Below are 8,333 nucleotides of genomic sequence, written 5' to 3'. Positions count from 1 at the left end.
TGCAGTAACATTCAGATGTCAACACATGCTAATGCCTATTTCCTCCCTCCGGTTCAACTTATTCTGCATTGACTTCTCTTGTAAAGTCCTTTTTACGTGCTAACTTTAGTCTGTCCAGTAGATAATAGTGACTGAAGTTTGAATCTTCTTTATCCATTATAAAGATAAATCTAAATGCATCTTCACAGCTCATAAATGTCCCTGCAAGAATATTAAGTGTATGTATGTTTTAATCAAAACAGCGTTTGCACATAAAGTACCATAAAAGAAATACTACTGAAAGGGATACAATGTGGGTGTAAGGTAAAGTGTTTCATCTGTGTAAGGCAAGAGCTCAACCAGCTATTGTGAACGGGATGTGACATCCACATAAAGCAGCAATTTGACGCATGTGAATCGCAGGTAATAATCATTAAAAACTAAGAAACAGGAAGTCATCCGACTTCAATATTAGGAGATGGGCAAACTCCTCAGCACCTCCAGTTTAGCTGAAGAGAATACTGTGTTTGGTTTACAATATGTATACTGCATATGTACACCGATCAGCCACAGTTTTAAAGCTGGTAAATGGTTTTAATATTGTGGCTGACTGGTGTATGTATTCACGGCACAAATGCACCCCTTAGCTTTAAACTTAAAAACTTAAGTCCCGAAGCTGGACAGCAATTTGCCAAGCTGTGAAACAGACGATTCCCTGCCTGATTGCTGTGTTTTGGCTGCAACCAGGTCAATGGTTGTTACACATATACAGTATATGAAGGCAGAAGAGAGTAGGTAACTACTGCTGCCATTCCCAAAGGTCAAGTTCTCTAAAACAAGACTAGGTCAAAACCTAGTATATGGCTGGACTGTGTATGGTCAATGTGAGGACGTAGTTTAAAACTGTTGTGGAACCTCTGTAAACAACTACTTTAAATGGAAAGTAGCTAAAGCCTGCTGGAAAAATGTTGCTAAATGTCGCTAGATGAAGTAAAACACTAATTAGCATAATCATGACATCATTGCCTCATATTTGCATTCTGCCTGGTGTCAGCAGGTTTAGGCCGTTTATCTGTTTGCTTCTCTCCTACATCTCTCCTATATATACTCTTAAAATGATCACTCAGAGAGAAAGTTAGAAGTAGTCTCTGTCAGCTACTGTGCGATCAATTGAATTAGAGGCTTAGAGATTTGGGCCTGTGGAGGGAAAGCCTGACCTTGTGCTCGCTGGACAACACTGGCAACTTTCCTCTGCAGAAAGTAGCTAAAAGAGCTGCTAGATTTGTTGCTAGGTCCTGTTTTTAAAAAAGTTGCTAAAGGGTTTGAAAAGTCAGTAAACTCCAACAGTCGTCCAGACAACCAGTGGTATAACTTCATTACTCAATCAGTCAGTGACATTCGTATTTATAATTGGAAATTCTATAACACACAGAATTTTGAATTCATGAAAGATTTTTAGACCGTTTTAAAGCAAATATATATATATATCAATTAATGTAAAAATTTCCAAATTTGTTGTGGCAAAGGTGCTCAGCATAGAAGAAATCGCATTTATTTGTAGTTACGTTTTTGTCCACCTGAGGAATGTAAGTTCAATATTTATTCTCCTTTGAGTTCCACTTCAGTCTTCATCAGCTTCTGAGTAAAATATCTGATTCATTAGCCAGTGATGGGAATTAGTTTCAATGGAAAGTAGCTAAAGGCTGCTCAAAATGTTGCTAATAGCCGCTAAATGATGTTACACATTAATTTAAGTTAAGCTTCATCATTAACTATTATTATTCAAATTGCCATAGTCTCATCAATATGCATCCAAATCTACCTCCAACTTCAAAAAATATTTATGAAGGCTGGTGTATAGACTGTGATATAGACTGTCATGAATACTGAGGATCCAGACACTGGAATAAAAAAATAAAACACTCCTATCGATAGTGTCAGCAGGTGAAAATTATGAATAGGTTTTCTTTTAATGACTGTATTCAGCGACCTGTCCCCCCCTGTCAACTACTAGAACTAGAATATAATCCTCACTTGTTGTAATTAGCTCATACAATCTTTTCACCAGAATTTTCTGTGTATGTCTATGTATGAGACATTTGATATCCAACTTTATCCAAGAAGAGGTCACAGTACTTGTGGATCACCCCAAATGCACTAGCTTGTTAGTCTGCTGATGCTGATTAGAATAATAACATTCAAATTTTGTTCTCACTCATCAGGGGGCTCATGGGTTTTGAAATGGAAACAGTCCAGGCTGGCATACTAATGCACTCATAATAATGCATGTTATTTCCATGCTCTTCCTGTAATACAATTTCCCTCAAAACATTGAAACAAAAAATGGCTCTGTAACACTCTACTCAAAACCAACCCCATGAGAACAAGCTGACATTTGATAGTGTATTAATATTTATCTTGGAATAATAGTGTGTTTCTGTATGTGGTCAGTGAGTTAATACTGACCCCTCCGCCAACAGAAAGGAGGAAAAGTAAAGGAGAAGAAATGAAAAATACCTAGGAATAAAAGATTTTTAGCTTCTGAAAAATATTAAAAGGTGAAATATTTTCTTTTGTGTATTGCTTAAAAATTCAGAAAATCCAAGGCCAGACAGTTAAAAGGAAATGTTTTTATGTTTTGGAATTGACAAATCAAGACCGGGGTGGCAATAGTCTAGATACTTAAGTGATAGTATTTGTGGTGGCAGTGTAACAGTGCAAGCTAAAATGTTTTCCCCTCTGGGATTACCATAGCTCTGCGTACTGCTGCTGAGACTAGCTCTCATACAGACTCGCTGCCCCATGCATTTCCCATACATGCCGAACTGAGCCTGTATGAGAATGCCAAAGAATGCTGAAAAGACCGCTTGGCGGCTTTGGGGCTTGCCAGATTCGTTCATGTCAGAGTCAGAAAGTAGACGCAGTGCTTGTTAATCTGTTATCTTGTTAGCCTGTGGATAGTACTCCTGGCTCCTGGCTCCTGCCACCTGCAAGAGGCGCTGCTGCAGTTTGATTAAGTTACACAACTCTCAGGGTCTGTAACTGTAAGTTATTGTTTTGCATTATGAAAAATACTTTATATCGTCTCCAGATAATTTCTTATATCTGCTACTGGCATAATACAACATACTAGTTGGTAGATTTTTGTTTATTTACTGTAAAAATAATACACATGTAGCGTCAACACATTTTATCACAGTAACTTTAGTAAAAGTTTTTAAGTAAAAACACATATCGATTTCATAAGTTATCCGCTTTATGTAACCGACAGATTAATATTTTGGGGTGATTATGATACAAATATTGTTTTACTTCCACTCAACACTGGCATATCAGTGTGCCCTCCACTCCTGGCCTGAAAGGTGCACAATACCCGGAGTCATTGTTATTCTCCCTCTAAAAACAAACCAGCACTGTAAAGTCTAACATCAGTAACGCTGAGCATAATTGACCATGGAGCTAACAAGAAGTCTGTTGTACCAAAACAGACCCTGGCTTGAATACTCTGTGAGAGGCGATGCCGCCCCATGCATCATCTGATTTAATATTTACAGTAAAAGGCTTCAAAGACTTGAAACATGCCTCTCATAAGGACAAGGGACTGAACAAACACAGCTCTTCTAAGGACCATATAGTTCGTCAGAGACTTGGGTGACAAAAACAAATCTGCATTGAGACTGGTCAGGAAATCCCAATGCTTGTGCACAAAGATCAGCTTCCTCACAAAAGATGTTATTTGGGCTCCATCACTGACATTTTGACATTTCTGGCTATAAAGTCATCTACCTTTCAGAGGTGACCATGACTCTTTGGAATGTATGGCACAGTCTGCCAGTGGGTTATTCGTATCAATGTTTGAGTATACCCTTGAAAAAGACCATGAGCCGGCAAAAATTGCCCCCGTGGTCGTTGTTCATACCATGTCCTGTGAGAGGACTATTTAGGATTTATTCAGTATCTGTAGTTTCCTGTAAAAATTCACATGGAAGCCCAATTGCAGCCCAATATCAGGAAAAATTCACTGAAGCATGTACTGAAACAGCTCTGGATATGGCACCTGGCCACGGTTTAGATAATTCTGAAATCCTTTCAGGATAAATCTGAAGTGCTGATTGATGTTGAAAACTCATTTCCTGCGGACACAAGGATGGAGGCAGCAGGGTTGCTAAATATAATATCCAATCCCAGCTTAAGATTTCACACTATTATGGTGACTAAGATATCATCCATTCTTGAGCCAGCCAACAGGCTACTACAGTCGTTGGGCATGGACTTCCAAACAGTAGTCCAGCTCATGAATACTGCCACAGAGTGCGTTAAGGTCCTGTGCACCAAGAAAGTGGTCATGGAGTTGTGGAGTGAGTGTGCTGAGCAGACAGAAGCTACTGACAGCTGCCAGACCAAGAGAAAGCACACAGTCAACAGAGACTTGGATGACTATGTTTCTGCAGACATCAGGAACACAAGAAAACCAGGAGATCATAGAGCAACAGGGGCTGTTTTACAGTTGCATTGATGCAGTTAATGGGGAAATGGCACACCCCTTTGGAGAGGAAATCCATTTCTTCACTTACCCAGAGAGCACCACTTTTCTGGACCCAGAAAAGGTGAAACCCCTGCTTGCGCTGACTGGAACCAGTCTTGTTGATGCTGAGTTCACTGTTGCCCAACAGCTCATTCTCAAACACACAGACAGCTCCACATCTACAAATGATGGGAAGTGGAGAGTGAAAACACTGCTCAGTAATTTCCACAGCCCTCTTTGGGCAATGCCAAGTGCTTCTGAGAAGGAACCTTACCAAGAAATGCAAGATAGAGTGGAAAGAGATTCCATTCATCTTGAAAACACCATATGCAGCTTTATTAAGCCCAGTCTGAGCCACAGCTACTTAGCTTGGTAAGTAGGCCATAATCATATTAGTTATAAAATTTTTGTGTAAGTTGTTTTGCTGAATTGTTTCCTTAAAAGGCTTCCACCTCCGGCTACGGGTGCAGCTTATGCTTGCCAATATCGAGTAGCAGATATGTGAGAGAGTAGAATAAAATGTTCCCTGAGCTGCACGCTGTCATAGTCTTGCTTGTTTGATGTGTAGTGCTGCTGCAACTGTGGCAATGTTGCTAAGACCTCGGACTGTTTGTGTATGACCTGTAAGGTTCAATAGTGGAGTGAGACTACGCACCCTTAGCATGAATTTAAAGTGTCATCATTGAAATATACAGTAAATAAACATATCATTTCATGTTAGTCTTTTAACATATAAATATTGAGCTATAAGGAACCGTCTCTCTGAGTTGTGTGCCATAGAAAGATATTTTTCTATTTTTCTTACATGTACCTGAAACCGTGGTTCAACATGTTGTGATGGTTTGACTTAGTATATATTACTTTTGTTTATTTGGGGTACCAGCCAGGTCTCTCTCCTGGCATTTAAGACTTTGTCTCAAGTCAATTTGTCTGGTTGTTCTTTTCTCATTAAAAATTTTAGTCAACCCTCAACAAAGGATGCAAGTTTAATCACACTTACACCTTACACACTGAACACAAATTAACCTCAAACAAGGACAACACAAAAAAGTCTTAAAGCAAACATTTCCATTTATTTGAACCAATTTGTTTTTGTTTAACCCCCACCCCCCCCCAAAAAAACCAATCCAAACAACCCCTCAACCTCAAGAACCACACAGAAAAAAACAATAACATTAAAAAAAAAAACTCCACCTCAAAAGTCCATAATTAATGGTCCGCTGAGCAAAGTTTAAGTATAGTTAAGTATTTTTTAATTTAAAAAAAAAAAAAAGGTAATTTACTTACAAGTCAGTCATAGTCTTACAGTCCAGTCAGTCAAATAACCCAGTCGGCTTTTCCTGGAATTTTGCTGCTGGTAGTGGGAGAGAGCTGCTGGCTTCTGGAAACAAGCGGCAAAACTTGAAGCAGTGATCTCAGAACAGAAAGATACCTATGAGGACGGTTCTCAGAAGGGTTGAACAGATGATCACGAGGGATAAAACAACCTCACTTTTCAATTAATATCACGCTAGTGAGCATCAAGCTCTGTCCGCCGGCTGTCCTCTGTGCTCTCCCTCTGCCACCGATTCACTGAAGCTAAAAACAGAAGTGGTTTGAATGGTGGCGCGACCTGGGAACACAATCTGCAAGTACAGCATGCAAGTGGGTGTTTACAAGCAGCACCAGGCAGGTAAATCCTTTATACACGAAACCCGTTTCAAACTCCACAGATATTATGCCATTCTCAGAGTTTTGGAAAAAATGTTTTTACCACTTCTCATAAACCTTCTGGCAAATTGGAGACATAACGTTATGCCACACTATTTTTTGGATAACTGCTTGCCTGTAAGTGTCTTGATGTGGCCTTCTTAATGTAAAATAAATTGCCATAATTCTGGAGAGCATTACAGGCCCATATCAACACGTTTACAGAATATGTAAATAGTTGCTGCAAGAGCACCTTGTGTTCCTTGTACCAAGACCTAAATTTCCCTTAAAGGAATTGGGTGTTCTCCAAAAAGCTTCATAAATGTTGCAACTAGTTGTGCTTGTCAATGTTTTTCATATGAATAAAAAACATGTACAGAAACCACATTCTTACAACTGTAAGAAATCAAGCTAATTTAAGAAATAGGGTGATGCATTTACATGTACTATAATAGCGTGACAACTCTAAAACCCCACCTTCCAAGGAGTTGGTCCAGAATCAGATTTCCCCCTACTCCCTGCCATATTATCCAACATACATTCAAGTGAGAGACCTGAGACCCCAGAGAAAGCTTGTTTTCAGTAGATGGCTTCTTGGAAATGGGATCAAGTCAAAATCGTGTTTCTAAGCATTTCTCCTGCAATCAAAAACATATGTTACTGCCATATGGAAACACCACAGAAAACCATGACAGACAACAATCAAGCAAATAACAAACCTAAACAAATAACACCTGTGGGATCTTATGGAAAGGATTTTAGAACAGGAATTTAACTCCGTATGGGTTCTTCTTTAGATTTGTAAATGTAATAAACTTTAACTGATCACTGAGCTGTTGCATAACATCCATTCTGGCCATATATAGCATACAGCATAGCCAGTGCTTTGCTAATTATTTTCTTACCAAAATTCCTCTGGAATTTTAGTAATATGCACTCCAGGATTCAGAGCATCCTGCTAGCGTTTCATGATACCTTCACACCTATTAATTTCCCTGCACAGCGGGCTCTGAAGCCCATTTGGGCCTGACATAATCTCACCGACATGACTTTCAAGGGCTTTATTAGACAGATACACAAATAAAACTTTTTACAAAATCTTTGGAAAACTAATGATTAGGTATATTTTATATTTAAAAAAACAGTATGACCTCATGTTTTAATTAACTTGCTAAATTACATGTAAATGGCATTTTCTCATACACCAACACACTTACAATAAAATAATATAAAGCAAACTCAGCACATGAATGAACTCTTAAATCTTTCTGATTGTGTTTTCAAAGTAGAAACATTTAGGTGGAAACTGTGACCTCCAGAAAAGCTTTTGGGCAGAACTGTGCCACTAACATCTCATATACACTTTGCTTTGTACATTTTCAGTGAATGTTTGATTGGCTAATTGCTTTTTTTCTCAATACCACCAAAATCTATTGTGTTCTCTGGAGCATCTACTTTACAGCTTCAAGTGGGAAGTCATTAAGCAGCAGTAAGGACTCTATCGGACCCATGAGGGCAAGTATAATATGCACAGCTTAGAAAATGACAGGTTATATCATGTAATATTTTTTTTCTTTACAGGGACAAATAAGCCTTCTCAGGAGAACACGCTCTTATGCAAATGAGTGGCAGGTATGTCTCAACTGTAAAACAAATTAGCAACACAACTATCACTTATTCCTTGGTGAGACTTGGGAATGAGAGATGTAGTCAGAGGGGAGGATATACTGAGATCAGTTGGCAAGCTCTATAATTTATAGGCTCACCGACTCAAGAACCAATGCAATCATTCTTATGAGACTGATTCCAGCAATCTATTACACCCAGAGCAAGCCAGTCCCAAGCAGTTTTTAAAGACTGTTTATGTGATAGATCTTGAGAAAAGGGGAACGCCTCGCAGGTTCAATAACCTGCTGGCTGAGTTGTTGAGCATCCAGTGTGCTGAGTTACAGAGATGAGAGCTATCGATGGTGTATGCTGGCAGAGAGACTGCAAACATTGCTGGTCTTCCTGCCAGTGATAGAAAAACCTCATAGGGAAAAGTGCATCTGAGGGAGCCGCTGTATACATACAATGTCAAATATAACTGAAAGTGAAATGTTTTGAAATCAATATTTTTCAGAGAATATTTTCCAGACAA

At 38.9% G+C, this 8,333-nt stretch overlaps 1 protein-coding gene across 1 annotated transcript in view; it reads right to left on the bottom strand.

The window, feature by feature from the left end:
- Positions 1 to 8,333, bottom strand: part of LOC120801336 (inactive dipeptidyl peptidase 10-like) — a 201,847-nt gene that overhangs the window by 185,228 nt on the left and 8,286 nt on the right. The gene's annotated exons all lie outside the window — the stretch shown is intronic.

The sequence above is a fragment of the Xiphias gladius genome, chromosome 16, assembly GCF_016859285.1.
Source record: "Xiphias gladius isolate SHS-SW01 ecotype Sanya breed wild chromosome 16, ASM1685928v1, whole genome shotgun sequence".
Lineage (NCBI taxonomy): Eukaryota > Metazoa > Chordata > Actinopteri > Istiophoriformes > Xiphiidae > Xiphias > Xiphias gladius.
This window is presented reverse-complemented; position numbering and strand designations above follow the sequence as displayed.